This window comes from Euprymna scolopes, chromosome 40 (genome assembly GCF_053919585.1).
Source record: "Euprymna scolopes isolate OS-2025 chromosome 40, ASM5391958v1, whole genome shotgun sequence".
Lineage (NCBI taxonomy): Eukaryota > Metazoa > Mollusca > Cephalopoda > Sepiida > Sepiolidae > Euprymna > Euprymna scolopes.
The window spans coordinates 1,072,387-1,094,800 of record NC_136521.1 but is presented as its reverse complement, the minus strand read 5'-3'; the positions used below and the strand labels follow the sequence as shown (position 1 = coordinate 1,094,800).

The 22,414-nt window shown below is 35.8% G+C and overlaps 1 protein-coding gene across 9 annotated transcripts in view; it reads right to left on the bottom strand.

Moving 5' to 3' along the window:
* Window positions 1-22,414, bottom strand: part of LOC145265349 (S-crystallin SL20-1-like) — a 295,253-nt gene that overhangs the window by 78,842 nt on the left and 193,997 nt on the right. The window contains exon 1 of one of the 9 annotated variants that reach the window (XM_080121123.1): window positions 14,978-15,180. The exons of the other annotated variants lie outside the window; for them this stretch is intronic. The gene's annotated coding sequence lies outside the window, so the exon portion shown is untranslated. Of the gene's footprint in view, window positions 1-14,977; window positions 15,181-22,414 lie in introns of those variants that run through there. 9 annotated transcript variants of the gene reach the window in all.

Sequence of the window (22,414 nt, the reverse complement as noted above, 5' to 3'; positions counted from 1 at the left end):
TACATATAATATTGATTAAATTGGCCATGCCGATTTATCAAGTCATTAAAAAAAAATCTGTTTGCATATCAATATAAACATTAAAATAGATAATCTTATATTTTAAAGTTTAAGTTTGCTCAATAAAATATTTTTTTATTTTTCAGGCGTGAGAAGTCAGCCAAAAAAGATTTAAAGAAGAAGACAAATCAACTTTAATGCCAATCATTGGTTTGAGTTATTTAACCTTTCACAGAGTTGAGTTTGTGAACCGGCATTTACAGAAACATTTTCTAAAGATGAACTTTTGGATTCACTGATGAATGGAACTAAGCTAAAGTTGTCAGATTTGTTCTCACATTTGCAAGTGTTCAAAGGGCAGATAAATTAAAAACCGAAGCTTCTGAATCAGAGTATAGGTTTGAAGCAAGACACGGGTATATAATTGCAAAGGTGCTGCGTCGTAAATGAGGCCGGCATTTGTTTCTAAGGGATCTTACATGCAGCAATTTGATGCAAGTAGATATACATTCTTTAGTTTTATAACAACACAATTATCTATTCTTTCAACCTTTTAAATTATCAGCACTGTTCCAATTTCATTAAGAGATTTACAGGGCGAATGTTGGAGATGTCAGTGCTAATGGAGATAGATTTTTTTTTATTCTAGTTTATTTATTTTAATGAAACAAAATAACGAATTCTGGTTTAAATATTGAAAATAACAACTTTTTCTAACCAGTTTATAAGGTAAATATCTAAAAAAAAAAAAGAAAATAATTTTCAATCTGTTTATATCGATGAACTTTAATGGCATTTCCTCAAATAACGGTGCAAATACGAGATTTATTTTTTGTATAAGTATTTATCATACTACGACAAAAATTTCTTGGGTCATGCCATGTTGATTTTTTTAAAAAGTGAAAAATCGACCTACCCTAAATTGCTCACTAGCTTTCGTGTAAAAGGTCGCTCTAGCGTGAATGAAAAATCGGTGAAAAACATGACTACATTGTGAAGTTAACGGACATAATAATAATAATAATAATAATAATAATAATAATAATAATAATAATAATAATGATAATAATAATAATAATAATAATAATAATAATAATAATAATAATATATGGATCGCTAAATCCTTTCATTTTATATGTATGTATATATATATATATATGGAGAGAGAGAGATAGAGGGAGAGAGGGAGAGAGAGAGGATATATATATATATATATATATACATATATATATATATATATATATATATATATACATATATATATATATACGCAAGAGCTAAGTCTATTTCTATTTAACAATTTTAGTTAAGGCCTTTTTCCCAACCATTTTATAAATGAATCCTCTTTTGTCATTATAAAATTTTTAGAAGTCGGATTATGTAGGTGCTAAGTCTACAATAGGTTAAAGTTAACATTTTTTTCCTACCGTGAATTTAAACTGAATTCTTTATTTTTATCTTTGCATTTTTTATTTAAAGCTTCTTTATGAATCTTTTATATAATAAAATGATTGTAGAAATTCCCCTATGGACCAAAGTATCTTAGGTTTGCAACAAAAAATGCCACATACAAATTCAATGCGACTAGGCTATTAGCCACTATCGTTATGTAACTTTCGAACATCATCACAGAAACATTATGCCGTTATAATAAAATGCTACATTGCCACACCATCACAATCACAAAATCTTAAGACGAAAGAGTTCCTATTTTCCCCATAAGTATTTAGTCCTCCCACCACCATCAGTCACCACTGGAGGGAAATATCCTCAAGGATCTGTGGCGCAGTTGTAAGAGTACTTGGAAATATTAATAGTAAACTGAATGTTGAAATTCAAAATGGCTTAATGGAAACATATTATAAGGTATTTACAACTTCTCTTCCAAGATTTCGGATTTTAATAATATCCAAACGTACTTTATTTCATTTTGACGGATTGGTTGTTGCTATTTCGTCTGATGAGTTAAGGGCATAATAGATTCACTAATTGATATAATAAATAAGTGATTGATTTTGCTACGAAACAGATACTGTCAAGAATTATAAATGCCATTGAATTAAACAGCAAAATTAAAAGATGGTTAACAGACGGAAGTATATAGAAGCCAGAAGTAACTGTAAGAAAGAAATAACGACAGCTAAGAGAGAAAGCTCAGAAATTTGGAACCCGTGACTTCTGGAAAATCTATAACAGTGTAGTAAATAATGGGCAACCAACAATTCCCCCACTATCCAACAATCATGAAGTTGTTTGCTCAGCAACCGAAAAGGCTTACATGTTTTCCAGTCTGTTTGCCTTCAACTCCACACTAAACCCTGCTAACCACCTTCTTCCAGACTTTCCTATGCGGACAGACGCCACACTTGACGATCTGAAAACCACCCCTTCTCAGGTGCATGCCATTATAACAAAATCTTGACGCTGCAAAAGCATGTGGACCTGATCTCATCCCAGCTGTGCTATTAAAAATGTGCTCCGGCGAAGTAGCTCCATTCCTCTCCAAAATTTACAACAAATGTCTTAATGAATCTTGCTTTCCTGCCTGCTGGAAAACTGCTTCTGTGGTACCAGTTTTCACTAATTCTGGCGAAAGAACAGACCCAGCAAATTACCGCCCCATTAGCCTTCTCTCACTTTTTGCAAAAATATTTGAGACCATATTTAACCAAGCTCTAGTCCATCACCTTACAGATTCTAAACTTCTTACCGACCAACTATATGGATTTAGTCAAGCCCGTTCCACAGCAGACATACTAACTGTAATCTCGGGGTGTATATACCATTCACTTGACAAAGCAAAAACCGAAGCTTCTAGATATATCTAAGGCTTTTGACAAAGTATGGTACGAAGGTTTTCTCAGGAAAATAAGATCATACGGTATCACTGGAAGAATACTTAACATAATTAAATCCTTCTTAGATAAGAGAAAAATCCAGGTTGTCCTTGATGACTGCACATCTAAACAATATGATATAAATGCGGGAGTGCCTCAGGCGCATACTCCTGGACCTCTAGAATTCCTAATATTCATAAATGACCTCCCTGACAAAATTGTCTGTGAAATGGGTATATATGCTGATAACACCACGCTCTATAACAGACACGACAGGAAAACAGATGAACAAATATCTAAAGAAATGGCAGAAACACTACCTCCAATCTGAAGTGGGATGGGGACAAAATGGATGGTCACATTCAATGCTGCCAAGACTAAACTTATAATTGCCTTTTGTTAGATAAATTATCAGTGGTCTTATCATTTTAACCAGGTGAAAATGTTTGTTTTTTAAAAAATAATTATTAGATCAGGGTTAAGGTTTCGAATGAAGCAAATTTCATTTTTGTCCATCATATTTTCCCTTTTGGCAATGGTTTCAACCATTTGTTTAATTAAAAACTCGATAATATGCGTAAACGCTTACTTTCTTAAGTGGTCTTATGATTTTGACCAGGACTGTATCTTCTGCAGTTTACATCCCGTTTCTCCGTGAGTCTCGCCCGGCGGACAACGAAAGCCGTCGGATTATACCGAGCATATTGAAGTCTTTAAACAAAACGACCATGTTAACAATCCTAAACAAGTCATACCTTTTTTTTCGACGAAAACTATCGGCCTCTACCGAGCGAACGGACATCCTTACAAAAAAAAAAATACGACAAAAGAAACTTTTTTTCATAAATTAATAACTTACTACTTTTGATCATTTACTTTTTTTTTCCTACTATAATTTTTTATAAGGTATTTTTACATTAGGGTCACCTCCTCAAATTTATTTAGATCGACGTCTTTTTAAGATTTCCGAGAATGCTGATTATAAAAATATCGATTAGATTTTGCGAAGACAATTAACTTTCTTCATAGAAACTCGCGTGCACAATAAACAAATCTACGTCTCTGAAACCAACGTGTTTATGTGTCCGTGTGTTCGTTTGTTCGTCATCTACCGAAATTTCGCCGTGTATCAGCAATTTTTAATAGCTGGTCACTGCTGATTGAAAGAGCATGATAATTCTGGTTGATAAAATAAAGATTTTATGTAGATTTCCAAGTTCGGCAGAAAGATTGTGGAGTTCGACACGATGCGCCTGTAACAGAACGCGCATGGGCGCGTGGGAAAATATCAGCAGGTGCTGTACATATGCAAATTAGTGTTATGCAATAGGTAGAACAGAATAAGTTATCTATCTAACTTTGTAGCTATTCATCTATCTATCGATCTAGCTATCTGTTCATCTCGATCTATCTATATTTTTATCTATCTGAATTGAGAGATAGGCAGACATCAATATGATGATGTGCTCATAAAACCTGTTAAAATATAACAAAGCTAGTTAATAGAGAAGTTTACCGGAAGAACTTATCAGCTGATCGGAACTACGTGTGATTCACGTGGATCAGGTTAACTGGAGATAATTTGGAGTTGGGACTTGGGCACGGTGAACAGCAGTTGTTTTTTTTTATCAATTTTCAACCCAAACAAGGCACATTGCCACTTTGAAGTAGGGGGCTACTATCAGGAACATGAGTTGCAGGGGCATTATAATGGGAGATGAGTAACAAGATGTTTGTTCACATTACACTTGAACATCTGCATGCCAGTACAGTTGGGAAAGCAGAATCCCGGAAGGGAGTTTCTAAGTCTAGCAGTTGTGTGGAAGAAACGATTGTAGTAAAAGGCTTTCTTACACCTAGGGATCTCTACTGTGAAGGGGTTGCACTTAGTTGCTTGTCGGGTTAGTCAGGTCGAAGAGGTAAATATGCTTGTAGTTCGTCAGAGCATTCACAATTAAAGTACTTGTAGAACAGGCAGAGGAATGCAACATTTCGTCAATGGGACAGAGGTTGAAGCCTAGATGACAGTTCAGGACCTATCAGGTTGGCGACTCATTTGAACCGTATCCAGGAGTGAGAGGCAAGCTGCAAATGCATCAATCCAAATGTGACAACAGTACTCCATACGTGGGCGAATGGTAGCCTTATAGAGGTACAGGATATTCTCAGGCGTAAGTAGCTTTCTAACACTGTGGAGTGAGCCCACATTCTTTGCAGCAGCCTTGCCAATGCTCTCAACGTATCTATTCCAGTTAATGTTCCTTGTAAACGTTAGCCCGAAGAGTTTAAAAGAAGTATGTTCAGGTAATGTGTTCTTGGTCATTGCTATTGGTGGTAGAGAAGGTTTCTTGTAATTATTGAAGGAAACAAGCTTAGTCTTGGCAGAATTGAATGTGACCCTCCATGTTTGTCCCCATTTCACTACAGATTAGAGGGCATCCTCTAGTGTTCCTGCCATTACCTAAGATATGTGTTCATTTGTTTTCCCCTCGTGCCTATTATAGAGAGTGGTGTCATCAGCAAATATACCAATCTCCGAAACAATTTTATCAGGGAGGTCATTTATGAATATCAGGAATAATAAAGGTCCAGGGATAGGCCCTTGAGGTACTCCTGCATTTATGTCATATTGTTTAGATCTACGACCGTCGAGGACAACTTGGATTTTTCTCTTACTTAAAAAGATTTAATTACATTATATATTCTAGCAGTGATAACATATCATCTAACTTCCCTTAGAAGACCCTCGTGCTATACTCTGTCAAAAGCCTTAGATATATCAAGGGCTACCGCTCAACCCTTCCCTGCTTTGCCCAGTGAACGGTGTATACGTTAGGAGATTACAGTTAAAATATCTCCTGTGAAACGGGCTTGCCTAAATATATATTGTTTGTCGGTCAGGAGTTTAGCAGCTGTTAGGTGCTTGACTAGGTCTTGATTAATTAAGGACTCAAATATTTTGGCGGAAAAGGGAAGAGGTTAATGGAGTGATATTTTAATGGGTCAGTTCTTTCGCCAGAATTCTTGAAGACTGGTACCACAGAAGCGGTTTCCCAGCAGTCGGGAAAGCAAGATTCGTAAGGCATTCATTGTAAAGTTTGGAGAGACCTGGAGAAACCTCAGCGGAACATTGTTTTTTAATAGCACAGCCGGGATGAGATCACGTCCACTTGCTTTTGAGGTGTCTAGGTTTTTTTATGATACTATGCACCTGAGAAGCGGTGATTTTCATATCGTCTAGTGTGGCGTCTGTCCGCAAAGGAAAGTCGGGGACGGAGTGGTGTACCGGGTCCAGTGTGGAGTTTGAGGCAAACGGACTAGCATGCAGGTAAACCGTGTCGGTTGCTGTGCAAGCAACCTCATGATTGTTTGATAGTCGGAGAATCGTTGACTGCCAATTATTTACTACACTGAAAAAAAGTGCAGAATCACTAAAGACATTAGTAACACATTTAAGGACACGTCACAAACAAACACAAAACGTATATACCCGTTTACATGGGTGTCGTTCATATTAGTATAACCTGACATTAGGAAATGTGTGCAGGCTTGCGTAAGAAAAAAAGAAAGAAATAGGACACTACGTGGTCGGGAAAAACAAAGCGCGCGTCGAAAAAGATAGACGTGAAATGGCTGATTACGGCCGGCGTGTGGTCGATGGACAGAAAGAAAAATGCGAGCCAGATGAGAGGCACATGTGTTCCACCCCACCACCCGATTGTAGCGAGAGAATTTTAAGCTAGTGTCGAGACAGCCGTGTTTTGTCAATCTCATGGCAGAAGATATAAGCAGTTAAAAAAATACAGGAAGCAGGAATTGTTGTGAAAACACCGGTAATAAATGCACTTTGTTAAAAAAGAAAGGAAAACTGATTCAGATTTATTCATTTTTATTTGTTTGTTTCTTTTCAACAATGCCAGACGGAGTGAGAGTCAGTTGGGATTTTCTCAACTATAGACGGTAACAAAAATAATGTGACGCCGACAAGAAGAAAGGAACACAACACAAATGAAGTTGTTATAAAGAAACTTGTATTGATAGGAAAGAGGAGGAAGAAAGAATGTTTCTTTGCAAAAACAGTTTGTTTTGCGGAACTTATCAATGATTCGTCCTTTTAATGTTGTTCGTTTTCTGTGGAGTTTGGCCGGGTTGAGGTTAGAAAAAAAGGAAGCCTTTAATTCTTTGGTACTGCAATTGCTGTCGAAAGTTCTCCCACGTGTTTGGTATGAATGACGGAAAAGACTGAATAACACCTGTTGTCTTCGAGGCCACAACAAGCAAAAGATGAAGAGAACTCTAAATAACCGCTCTCGAGGGGTTGGGAGGAATCTACAAAGGGACACCTGGGATTAGTTATTTTTCATCCAATCACAGGGTACCCCGTTAGTGACTCCTTGGTAATTCCAATAGGTCACAGAGAGGTTTGAACTGCAACGAACACGCTTCGCCTGATAGACCATAATTCACACTTGGAAAAGGTCCGAGGTTACATCTGGCGAAAAATTTTGAGGATAACATCCAAGATGAGAATGGTATTCCGAATAATCAAAATAATATAATCTTTAAGTTTGAAATAGCATGCTTCTTTGGCAAATGGGATTTTCAATCGTCTGTCATGCTAAACTTAGAAATAACATTTTCTTAGCTTGGAACGATTATGTAGAAGTGGTATTCTCATCGGTCTGTCAGGCGAAACTTTAGAAATAGCATTTTCATTGGTTTAATCTCAATTACTTTCATCGTCATGAGGGCATAGTTAGAGACACGGGCAACTTTTAGTAGAACTCAAAATTGGGACAAAAATAATAATATACCAATTTAGAAGGAGTTCTTTATTTAATAAGTACACAGAACAGATATTGAATTATTAGAACATATACGAGTTGTATTAAATTAGTTTCCATACGTTTTTCCGTATATACATTTTTATTGATAGAACATACATAAGCCTCTGGTACATTCGAAGTAATCTCCTCCGGCTGCAATGCACTTGTTGTGCAGTTCCAACCACTTCTGGAAGGCTCCATAGAAGTACTCTTGTGTAAGCGTGTCTTACCCTCGTCACAGCCTTTTTAATCTTATTGTCTCATAACGACTGACTCTAGGATTTTCCTTGAGCTTAGAGAATACTCAAAAGTCACAGGGAGCAAGTTCTGGACTATACGGAGGGTGAGGAATTTTCTTGATGGCCATCTTGGTAATAGTCCACGAAAAAGACTAAGTGCATTGTCCCGGTGGAAATGACACCGACCACATTTGAAGAGTACTGGCCTCTTCCGAAGGAATCTTCTTTTGGACTTTCTTTAAAACGGCAACAGAGTATTCCTTGTTGAGTATGTGTCCAGGGAAAATACAATACACGTAGATTATATCCCTACTGAAAAAAAGAATCACTATAAGTTTCGGGGTGCATTTGCTTTGTCTGGCGTTCTTGGTTCTGGAAGAGCCACCATGCGTCCACTACATCGCCGTAGATCCAGCTTTCATCGCAAGTCACCAGAGCATCAAGAACTAAGGTATCTTAATTGATCAGCTCAACCATATTCCTGCTGTAATGACAACACCTTTCTTTCTGATTTTCTCCGAGCACCCTTGGGACAAACTTCGCGCGAATTTTCCGTATTTTTCAGTTCCGCATGACTAATTTTGCGTGCATTTCCCACACTGACATCAATCTCTTAACTTATTGTCTCTATAGACATACGACCGTCCTAATCCATGGAATTCTTTATTTGGCCAATCAACTCTGTTATTCTCACTTATTTACTCCTCCCACGCCTTTTATATACCTCACAAATTACCTGCCTTCCTTAAATTTCTCATGACACTGATGATTGATTCACGCAAGATATTCCAAAACAGTCTGAAGCATTCCATACGTTTCTATGAGATTTTTTCCAAGTTTTAAACAGGATTTTATTGCATATTGTTATTTTAAAGTTCCCTCACGTCCAGATTGCATGTTTGAAATTTACCAGCTGTGAAAATCAAGCTTTAGAAGGGTGTATTCCAATTCCTGTTATCATGAAAATTGGGCGCCATATTAGAAGATGTATAGTAAGAACATATTGAATTTTCAAAAGTCTACAATAATTTTAAATGCATTACATAAAAATGTCTGGAAACTAATTGAATGCGCTTCTAACTTCGCATTGCTCCTCGTCAAAACAAAAAAAAATATGTAAGTCATTTAATTACAAAATAATATTTTACGGCATATCAACCCTTCTTTTAAGTAAGTTAAGTTACTTTGTTGCTTTCAACAGAGAGGGTCACACTGTCGGTGTTTTAATAAAGGGCATATCAAGCCTACTAAAAGTACATTTAAAAAAAAAAATTGTTACAAACCAAAGTGCCCTTATTCGGAAGCTGGTTTTCCCCACATTGAAAACCAACCTTGTGGGGAGTTAAGTAAACAAAAAAATGGGTAATCTCGATTGAGATAAAAATAAATATTGCCTCCGTCTAGAAGGATTTCTTATTCACATTCGTCTAATATTTCTTTCTCCTTCAGCCATTTGCGATCGCTTTCTCTCATTTACCCGCTGTTAGCCCCTCGTTACGATGGAGAACCTGACTGACTCACGCGTATAACGTCAGCCACTTTAATATCGTCTCATTGTCGTCTCAGCAGTGTGGAAAGGGATGAGACGGAAGAGGTGGACGAAATCAACAGACGCATCCCTTACCGCCGCAGGGTGGGTGTAGGGAAAAGGCGTCCGCTTTCGCAGAGTCAACCTAGCGTTAACAAACGCAAACAGACCTAACAAAAGATTGAAAAAAAAAATGGCGGGTCAGCAACCTTGGGGCGGCGACTCCCCCACCCATTCTAAACCACCAACACCGACCGGCCCCTTACCCTTCTCACCCTAATGCCCTCTCGCGGGTCATTAGAATTGGATGAGGCTTAACGAACTACGGACGATGGGCGGGAAGGGAAATCATGGTCAACGATTGACTGGACTGTCGTTATCAGAACGGGAAAGAATAAAGGCAATACGGATATTCATGCACGTATATATATATATATATATATATATATATATATATATATATATATATATATATATATATATATATATACTAGTATTTCAGCCCGACGTTGCCCTGGTGTTTGAATGTGTATGTTGAGCAAAAAAAAAATTTAAAAGTGGTAGTAGAAAGGTAGGCTCGAACCCGTACCGCAAAGGAGGAAAAGAACGGGGTAAAACCTAACGTTTATGCTGTTACGACCACCGCCAACCCGGAAGCGACATTTTTTCAAAATAACTTCAAAAATATCGGCGAAAAAGTGCCCCCCCCTCGTAGAAAAGTGCCTAGATGAAGGGAATTATATTAAGGTTTTTAACCAATTTTTCGATATTTGTCGTATCAAACGTCGAACTTTAAAACGATACTAGTCTTAGTAAAGTCCGTCGCCTCTATTAAAAGTTTAAGGCAGACATACAAACAGACATACATACATAGATTTTTATATTGGTAACTAAAAATTTTCGACCCAAACTGATGAAAAAGCTTGCCCTATCTCTGAATACCCTTTATGTAAAATATCAAATATTTAGACCAGAAATTGTCTGAGTAATTTGGAAGAGACCGCAGACGTCATTTTTTTTTTAACTTTGACCCCTATTATGACCCCTTGAAATTTATTGTTTTGGGCTGAAATCAAGTTATTAAGTTGGATCCATGTCCACGGAACCTATATCTAAAATCAAAAATGCATAGACCCAAAATTGTCGGAGGAGTTTGATAGAGTTCCCAAAGGTCAAATCGTTGAACTCTGACCCCTTAATCGCCAAATTTCTGGCCAAAAACGAATCACATCGATTGTCCCAAATCTCAGTACCCTTTATATAAAATTTCGAGTCTGTAGACTAAAAATTGACAGAGTTATTGCGTAGGGAAATGCACAGACACAGACACAGACACGTTCACTTATATATATATATATATATATATATATATACACAGAGAGAGAGAGAGAGAGAGAGAGAGAGAGAGAGAGAGAATGGTTGTATAGTTTGGTTTCCTAGATGTCGAGCATTTATCTTCTGCTATACACCTCTAATTTTTTTGTGTAGATATTCATATTGAAAACCTTTTTTCTATTTATTTAAAAAACAAAAACACTTTTGTTATATATGGACCGTGAAAGTGCATTCATCTGCACAAAATTTACCTAATTAGCACATATTTTTAACATTCATTTTAATAAATTCCTTGTTAGGTTTTGGAGGGGTTTATATTGAATGATTATCTTTAGTTAACTATTACGTTTTATTATATTCATGCAAGCATTCTACATGCTTTATACTTGAATAATATTTGCGTAAAAAATGTTAAAGTAAACACAGGCCTCTTTATATATATATATATATATATATATATATATATATATATATATATATATATATATATATATATACTAGCGTTTCAGCCAGCTTTTCCCGGGTGTTTGAGGTGTATGTTGAGCAAATAAAAAAAAAGTGGTAGTAGGAAGGCAGGTTCGAACCCGTACCGCGAAGGAGGAGAAAATGGGAAAAACGTGACGTCTTTGCTGTTACGACCACCGCCAAACCGGAAGTGATGTAGGTTTAAATTAAGGCTACACAATCGAAAAGAGAGGGTGCCTTTTGAAAACATCGGCGAAAAAAGCGCCCCCCTCCCTGCTGAAAAGTACCCGGTTGAAGGTGTAGAAAAATTAATGTTTTAAGCCAATTTTTCGGTAACTGTCGTCTTAAGGGTCAAGATTAAAAAGATACTAATCTTGTGAAAATCCGGTGCCTCTGTTAAAAGTTTTAGGCAGACATGCAAACATACATACATATATTTATATATTGGTAGCTCAAATTTTCGACCCAAACCGATTAAAAAGCTTTATGTCAAATTTCAAATGTTTACACCAGAAATTTTCTGAGTAATTTGGTAGAGACCGTAGAAGTCGCTTTTTTAAAAACTTTTACCCCTATTATGACCCCTTAACATTTATTGTTTTGGGCTCAAATAAAATTATTAAGTTAGATTCATGGCCAGAGAACCTATATCTAATGTTTCAAGGGTTTATACCCAAAATTGGCGGAAGACTTTAGTAGAGTTCTCAAAGGTCAAATCATAGAATGTTGACACCTTAACACCCAAATTTCTGGCCTAAAACGGGTTACAAAGATTTTCCCAAATCTCAGTACCCTGTATATCAAATTTTGAGCATGTAGACTGAAAATTGATAGAATTATTGCGTAGGAAAATGTACACAGACACACAGACAGACAGACAGACAGACAGACAGACGTCATTCACTTTCATAGAATTTTTTCTCTGATGAGAAGAAATCACGTTCTTTGAAACTCAGCGGATTTAGGGGCACCCAGCTTTGCAGTATTCTGCTGAATAATAAAAACTTTTTGTACATTTCTCCTTTAGAGCTCTCTTCTTCTTCTTCTTCTTCTTCTTTTTACATATGTATGTGTGTGTGTGAGTACACACGTAGCCACGCATATAAATATATATAGAGAGAGAGAAAGAGAAAGAAAGAGAAAGAAAAGGAGAGAGAGAACGAAAGTGAGATGGAGAGAGAGAATAGTTAAAGAGTTCTGTTTTTAGTAGGATAAATGACTATCGATAGCTCCAGTTTTACGGTGCCACAGGAAACACGATGGGTGGATAAACTAGACGATTCGTCCAAGAGGCAAATTTAATGAAATACAAAATCGAATAAAGGATTTAAATGACCGCAAAATAAAAATCAAACAAGAGACTGGCGTCTCGTTCGGAAAAGAAAGTTAATTTGTTGATTTCATTTCGTTATTCATATGTATGTCTATCTTTCTCTCTCTCTCTCTCTCTCTCTATCTCTCTCTTTCCCTATATATATATATATATATATATATATATATATATATATATATATATATATATATTACACACATACACGCATTCTCATATACTTTGGCTACATTACAAATATATTTAAAACAATTGAGCTTCGAATATACACACATAATTACAAATGTAAATATACATATATATGCCCACATTTGTACATATATATATGTTTACATAATCGTCTTACTTGGGTAATTTAAAGATTAGAATGTAATTAAACACACACACACACGCACGGGCGCACACACACACACACACACACACACACACACACACATATATATATATATATATATATATATATATATATATAATCCACTCTCTTGCACAATTTAATGACTTCTTTTTAGATTATGGACTAGACTGTAATGTCATCTACGACTCACAAACAAATAAATAAAATAAATAGACGAAATTGAAAGAACCTGGTATGTCGAAATAATATTTATATACATATATACTGCATATATATATTTTGGCTTTTAAAAAAATTCTCTCTCTCTCTCTCTCTCTCTCTCTCTATATATATATATATATATATATATATATATATATATATATATATATATGTGTGTGTGTGTGTGTGTGTGTGTGTGTGTGTGTGTATGTATTCAGAAGTGTTCAATAGATACAAACAAATGTATATAAACGAAAGGGTAAGTAATTGCATTCCGAAATTCATAATGATCAGTTAATTAGTTTAGAAATGATTTTTTTTACCTGCAGATATATAAACAAAATGTACGTGTTTAAATATATATATATACATATATATATACATATATATATATATATATATATATATATTTTTTTTTTTTTTTTTACACAGTGATCACCACTTATCAAGGCCCGGAAGCCACTCAGGGATAAGGGTTATTGCAAGTACATCACGTTAGTGAGGAGATTTTATGAAGTGTTTAATTAGGGGGGCGGTTCATTAGGAATTTGTTAACATTAGACTTGAAGAAATCCAAGTTTTAGTCCAGAGGGAAGCAGGCAGACGGAACAGAGTTCCACAGGCGTGCAGTTCTAAGAAAGAAGCTTTGCTCATGAAATCCGCGTTTTGATTTAGGCACAGATATAGAGTGGGGGAAATTTTTCACAGTGGATTCAGCTAGACGGGTGATTTTCGTGAAAGTTTGGCGAGGGGGGACCAGGGATTGGAGTTCAGACGAGCACCTGCCATGAAAATAACGATAAAACAAGGATAGGCTCGCAACGTCTCTTCTGTGGGAGAGGGGTTGCAGGGTAGAGAATAGGGCATCCCCCACTAAACCACGAAGTCTATTTTGTACTCTGTCAAGGCAGAATAGGCTGTTTTTGGCAGCTCCTGCCCAGATATGGCAACAGTATTCCATCCTTGGCCGTACTTGGCTTTTATATAGATAGAGAATTGAATCAGTAGTGAGATATCTTCTGGAGCGGTAGAAGGATCCCACCATCTTTCCTGCGACCTTGGCAACAGACTTGATGTACGTGTTCCATTTCAGATCAGGAGTAAAGGTCAAACCCAGAAGCTTGTCAAAACACGGGGCCTCACCCAGACGAGAGCCATCCATCACAATTGATGCCAGCTGGGGATCAGAGCGTTGATGATGTAAGGATAGGAGTTTGGTTTTAGATGCATTAAAGGTAACTAGCCACATCTTCCCCCACTGAACCACGCGCTCGAGATCAGAGGAGAGAGAATCCGAGAGAACTTCGTCATTTACAGCCTTTGATGTGTTGCCGTAGATGGTCGTGTCATCAGCATAGATGTCAACGAATGATTTAAGTATGTGTTTAGGGAGGTCATTGATGTGGATCAGGAAGAGAGTTGGGCCGAGGATTGATATATATATACATATATACATATATATACATATATAACACACGTAAGTTATGTCTATATATTTAAAATTATATAATTGCACATGCCTATATCTAAACTAAAAGAATACAAACGAAAATAAGGTCCGAATCCGATTAAGTCATAGGACCAATAAACCAGACATTTCAGAGTTAAAAGCTAGCATGATAAAACAAAACTGAATGGGTTCTAGAATTACAAAAACCCTGCCATAGAGAGCCAGCAATAGTTTTAGTTTACACAACTTACAGAACATCATAATCAGTATAGCATTTGTTTCATCAATTATTGAGGGGTATGGCTATTAAAAAGTGATACCTCCCTTATTATCAAAACGAGTTAAACACAACTTCCTAGTAAGTACAGACCAAACTACTGTCTCACTATGACCTTCAAGCTCTTCCCTTACCTGGTTGTAGACATCATCTATCAATACTTCTCCACATAAGCATATCTGGAAAAAGAAAAATCAGGATGCAAGACGTAGTATTAAGGTGCCAGGAAGCAGTTCTTCATTAATACGTCTATCATTAAGGACTTTAGATAGAAAGAGGCAGAAGAATATAAGCAAGGCTTGGATTGATTACAAAAAGGCATATGATAGTGACCTCCACAAGTGTCTACTGCGATGTCTTGAGTTATATAAGATCTATCCAGTAATCAAAGAGACCATTATTGTACACATAGAAATGTGGCAAACATTCATTGTATTAAGCCACACACATGGAACTTTAAAAACTCCTAACATCAACACCCGGAATCTTACAAGGGGATTGCTTATCTCTTTGGCCTGGCGGTATATCTTGTAATCTTAATACGGCATAATCACGTTGACACACCGGTTCCCGTTAGATCACCGAAGTTAAGCATCGTTGAACCTGGTTAGTACTAAATGGGTGACCATTTGGGACTTCTAGGTGCTGTAAGTGCTCTCTGGCATTGTTTCCAGTCGTCCTGGACTTCTTATCCAAGCAGTGCCGATTAAGGAGAGGTGTGGTTGTAGATTGCGCAACCTTTGCCTCACAGTTAAACGTGCAGCTACCCCTACAGTAGGTATCCTTTGTCTTTCACGACTGGACGGAGTTATTTTGGCATTTAAAAAAAGCATCTATTAAGCAGGTTACTCCATAAAAGCCAGAGTGCCAGGGCCATTAACAAGACCCGAGCAAAAGAGTCACCCATCTGCTTTTTATGGATGACCTCAACGTGTGTGTTAGCTCAGATGCTGACTTAAGTCGATTCTTGCATATCGTACATAACTTCTTCAAAGATATTAAAATGACGTTTTCTTTGGGAAATGTGTTAATTGTACAATCAGAGCTAAGAAGAAGGTGCAAACGGAAAAGGTACAGCTTGATGAAGATACCGACATGAAGGATCTAGAAGAATAGGAAAAATACAAGTACATTCGCATAGAAGAAGACAGTTTAAATCAGCATGTCAGAATGAGAAAAAAAAACACCGTTATATCGCATATCCCTCTATATTTACATGAATAAACCAGAAATCAGCAGGAGCAGCGACAGTGATAATAATGACGACGCAAGGCAAAGCCCGTTCGTCGATACAACGCAAATGAACACACTAAACACGACAATTTCAAAGCCCATATTTCTTTGTCCAGTTATTTTTTCTACTTACCTTTACCTAAACAAACCATATTGCTACTTGAACGTAAGGGGCTACTGTAATACAAGCAACTGAACATAGGAAAATGAATTTCAAAAACTACTTGGCAAATATTCCTGTGAACCCAAAGCAAAAGTGATGCAAATAATTGCACTTAAAAAGAAGATAAAAAGGATTGAAGCTTGTAAAGATCTCTCGGTTGTAGTGTATTAAATAGCGAGTGAATGTTTAGCATCCGGTAGTCTGTCCCATCTCCATCTTGACCCAACTAATAAAATTAAAAACGTAAACGCATATATGAATGTACATGTACATTTATATACAGGGGTTGGACAAACTTAGAGAAACACCTAATATGTTTGGCACCAATCTTTGAACGTGTTTTAAAGAATCAAATCTTGACATATTTTAATTGTTTATTATTTATGTCATATGATATGCTTAATTAAAATAAATTTTCTGTATAGATATTTAAGGATATCAAAAGCTTGTCCTATAAAAATGGCAAACCTTACAGACTTCTAAAGAGGTCAAATTGTTGGAGGTCGTATGACAGGTGCTAGTGTAACAGAAACTGCACCAATGCTTAGCATTTCAAGAAGCACTGCCTCAAACGTAATGACTGCTTTTAAAAGAGAGAGAAAGAAACGTTCTCAGAAAAGCACAAGTCTGGTCGAAGGCTGAAGATGTCTGAAAGAGCCCGAGGGACTCTTAAGCGGGTTGTTAGAGAAGATCGCAAGACCGCAGCTCCTAAATTAACTGTTGAGCTCCAGAAACATTTACAGGACCCAGTTTCCACAAAAACTGTTAGTAAATAGCTGCACAAATATTGATTTCACGGAAGAGCTGCAATTAGAAAACCTCTGCTCTCAAAGACAAATATTTCTAAGCGATTAGAGGGTTTTACCCCCCCCCCTCCAATAAAAAAAAAATTGGTCCCTCGAGCAATGGAAAAATGTGATCTTTTCTGACGAATCATCGTGTTCCTTATTGTACCTATTTACTATGCCTCCCCACGGGACAGAGTTAGACACCAGGGTCGTTTTTTAACGTGGAGAAAAGGTACAAAAATAAAAATTGTCTCAGTCGTGAAGGATTTCTCCTTCACCGAAAGAGAACAAGAAATAGAAGTGCAGCATCTGAAGTGTAATTACCCGATCTCGCTCTGATGCTATTGTAGTGGAGTCGGGAAAGGTGAAAGTAGGGAAATACGAGGACTGGTGAGAATACGAAGAACATTTATATCCAGAGGAGGTTTAGTGATACAGGAAGATTAGTAAGTCCGTGAGGGGTCGTCTCTGTACGACATCTAGCTAGCTCTCATTGAGCGGTCAATACTTACTGCTTATATGACTAATGGATAAGTCCATCTTAGTAATTATAAGGGCGTGTATGTCACCACAATACTTATTTCCGACCACCGTTCGAGTTTACGTTTGGAGATAGCCGACAGAAGCATTTTATCCAGGCTGCCTTCTTCCAACCGTAAAGCATGACGGGGATTCTGTGATGATTTGGGGTATTATTTCTTTTAAATCCGCTGGACCAATGATTACTCTTTATAGACGAATTAACGGCCGAGATTATTTAGGAATTTTAGGTGACCAAGTTCATCCTATGATTCAGGAAATGTTTCTGGTGGGAACACCACCTTTCAAGATGATAATACCCAATTCCATACAGCTAGAATTATTAAAAATTGACACGAAGAGAAATCTACTGAAGTTAAACATCGGATTTAGCCACCACAATCGCCAGATCTCAAAATTATTGAACATTTATGGCCGATTTTGGAGATTCAAGTAAGATATCGATTTCCACCGCTGTCTTCTCTAAAAGGACTAGAGGATGGCATAAAATTCCTTTTGGAAACAATTCACAATTTGTCTGAATCAATATCTCGGAGATCTGAGGCTGTAATTGGCGTGGAAGGTGGACCTACAACATATTAAAACAAGTTTCATTGATTTTTCAGGTGTTTCTTTTATTTTGTCCAACCCCTGCATATAATGTATATAATCAATATTAGTTTGACACACACGCACGCACACACACACACACACACACACACACAAACACACACACACACACACACACACACGTATATATATTATTATTCTATGATCATTATTAAATTTCCTACAGACACTAGTGTTTCATCCTTTCGGGAATCATCAGAGCAGGGTGTCACGATTAATGCAAGTATACATACATACACACACACACACACACATATATATATATATATATATATATATATATATATATATGTGTGTGTGTGTGTGTGTGTGTGTGTGTGTGTGTATTGGTTAAAAGGGAAAATTATTCCCAACTCGTATTTAGGTAAAAATGCACTTTTGTAAATAATTGAATTCATTCAAAACATATCGCTAAAACCAAAACAAAAAAGAACATCTAAGTAAATCGCGATATATCCAGACAGTTGGCGAGATCGTCCAGGGGTAAGGGTTTAGGCTCATTACCGTTGGGTCCCGATTTCGAATCTCGCTAGATACAGCCATCTGATGAGTCGTAGACGACGAAACACGTGTCAGTGGATAATTGCATTTTAAAAATAATATATATATATCAAGTACGATTAATATTAAGCCAGCTTGACACGATTTTGTAAAACTGTTTTCAAACCTACTTATTCTTTATATAAAGTATATGTCATGTAAAACATTTAAGCATACGCATTCGTGAAACAGTTTACAAACAATGAAAATCTGATGACGCCCATGTACATTTTAAAAAAAATTTTACCCCTTAGCGGCTTTTTTTTCGGATGAAATCCCCCCAAAAAGTTTTCCACGTGTGTGAATACGCTATACACCAAATTTCAAGTTTGCAGATCAATAATTCGTTGAATATATAGGTTGAGAAGGTCCTTCTCACTTTTATAGATATATTGAATAGCAGGGCGCCCGGCGTTGTCCACTCGTAAACTACGTATAAATATTATATTTTGATGTATGTAGAATTCTTATTTATTATAAAATAATACTGTATATATTAAACGTAATGTCACATACTTTTAAAACATAAATTGAAACAACAAAAAAACGGAAAAATAAGTGAGACATATGCATGCGAGTATTATTTTTTTCTAAACAGTACACTTCTTGAGTCAAAGCCAAAATCTAAAATAAATGAATAAAGTACGATAACTATTGGACCAGCTTGGGGAGATCTTTAAATGTTTTATAAAACCTAGTTATCCTTAACATAAGAAAACTGTTATGTTTTTCGACCGCGCATGCGCAGTCGTGAGACAGTTGACAAACAGATAAAAATCCGACGACCTCACGTAATAATTTGCTAACATTGATCCCCTAAAAATCCTTTTGTTTCGGGTCAAAATTGATTAAAAACTTTGTCATGTGTCTGAATAGTCTATATACCAAATTTCAAGTTCTAGATCAAATATTCGTTGAGTATATAGGTTCAGAAGTGTCCTTACCCACACTCTCAATTTTATAGATAGATTTGTGTGTACTTATGTGTGTGTAATTTAAACACACACACACACACACACACACACACACACACACATATATATATATTATATTTATTAGAGAGGATTAGATAGGTATATGTATCCTAGAGTTATATTAATATTGAGTAAAAAGATTAATAATTGTGGATTATTTCAACCATTCAGAGAAAAGATGCAGCAATATGTCCAAAGATATACTGAATGGACTCAAAACAGATTTTCTAATGAAGCTCAATGAAGATAATCCGCCTTACATACGAGAAAAATGCTAGTTTTATTTTGGTGTCTTAAAGTTCTGTCCTTCCCCCCCCACCCTCGTTATTTGTTTGCTGACGTGGAGATTATGTTCCAAAACAAAGCCTTTGTAAATTATTGTCAATAGTTATTGTCAATTTTAATAAAATGAACATCGTTTCCGAAACGATCGTGCACTGGAGTTGATTTTGTTTGTTTTTTTTTCCTTTGGGAACTGATATATATATATATATATATATATATATATATATATATATATATATATATATATATATATATATACTTGTTTATTGTTATATAAACATGGTTACATCCTGCTGCTGCAAATAGCCACTTGTTTCAATCAAACAACAGATATCATCAGGCAGCGACTTGACTATTCAAAAGTTCAATGAATAACCTTATTATTATTAGATTATTTATTAATTGAACTTTTGAATAGTCAAGTCGCTGCCTGATGATATCTGTTGTTTGATTGAAACAAGTGGCTATTTTATCAGCAGGATGTAACCATGTTTATATAACAATAAACAAGTATTACCAGCTCTTTTTTATTGAGCACTATCTAACAACCTCGTTGAATTCATTAGTCAATTACTTTTGAATAAAAAACCCGAATATATATATATATATATATATATATATATATATATATATATATATAAGTTAAGAAAACAGAATCGACTTATCGACATTCACAAAATAAAAAATGCAACAAAATAAAAAATGCAACACAAGAAAAAATGCAACACAAGAAAAAATGCAACACAAGAAAAAATGCAACACAAGAAAACAATTCGGTAGCCTCTTCTTTTTCGATACAAAACGGACAATTGTTACGGAATTAAATGTTGCATACCTACCACCCTACTATCCAGAAGATCTAACCCTACCATTCCTAACTCATTTGTTTGTCTCGTATAGCCCCACCCAACATCAACCCGCCACACAAAAGCGAGAGAACAAAAAAGAATCGATGGAGACACGCGTCTTACAATTCGAACACTTAATTATCTAACACAAAATGGCAATTCATCAAATATATATATCAATATATATATATTTATCAATATATATATATATATTTCGAGTGTTTGTGATTGTATATATATATATATATATATATATATGTGTGTGTGTGTGTGTGTGTGTGTGTGTGTGTTTTTATTGATACACCATGTATGTTTCTACGGATGTCTTTAAGTATAATGTTTTAAAAGAAAGTCGATGTTTTGATAACATTTTTTTAATTTATAAACAACACTACGCTTTTGTCAAGAATTTTCTTTCGTCTCCGTAAGTGGTCGAAATATATATCGTTATTTTCATGGAAGGTGTTCAACTGAGCTTCAATCTATGGTCCCCCCTCGCCAAACTTTCACAAGAAACACTCGTCTAGCTGTACACACTATCAATAATTCCCCCCACTTTTTATCTGTGCCTTAACCTAAACGTAGATTCCATGAACAAAGCTTCTTTTTTAGAACTGCACGCCTGTGGAATTGTCTTCCGTTTTCCTGCTTTCCGGCTGACTACAATATGGTTGTGTGCAAGTCTAACGTAAATAAGTTCTTGATGAGCCGTTCTATATAAGTTATCAAATTTACCAAATTTTCATTACTAATGATTACTATATTGTCCAATGTCTACTGTACACACTTTAACCCTTATCCTTGAGTAGCCTCTTGGTCTTGATAAGTAGTGATGCCTATGTAAAAAAAGTGGTCTGGTAGGGCCACAAGAAATACAATCAAAGGTGCAAAACTAAAGCTAACCTGTGGGACCCTATATATACAAATGTAGGGAAATTTGGGCATATTTTATTGGTTTCAAAATATAGGTTCAATTTTACCAATTGGCATGAAATTCTAACTATTAGAATAGTATTATAATGAAGAAAATCCTGCATATTCTCATGCAGGTTCTGTTCTATAGAACCAAAGTTATTAGCATTTAAATATTCAATTTAGCTACCAGTATTATTAATATATATATATATATATATATATATATATATATATATACTTGTTTATTGTTATATAAACATGCTCACATCCCGCTGCTACAAACAGCCACTTGTTTCAATCAAACAACAGATATCAACAGGCAGCGACTTGACTATTCAAATGTTCATTGGTTATTCAATGAACATTTGAATAGTCAAGTCGCTGCCTGATGATATCTGTTGTTTGATTGAAACAAGTGGCTGTTTGTAGCAGCGGGATGTGAGCATGTTTATATAACAATAAACAAGTATTATCAGCTCTTTTTATTGAGCACTATCTAACACCCTCGTTGAATTCACTAGTTCATTAGTTTTGAATAAAAAAAAACAAAAAAACGAGTATATATATATATATATATATATATATATATATATATATATATATATATATATATATATGTGTGTAAGTAGATTTTTGGTACAGCAAAATGGAAGGAGGAATTTCAGAGGAAACATAA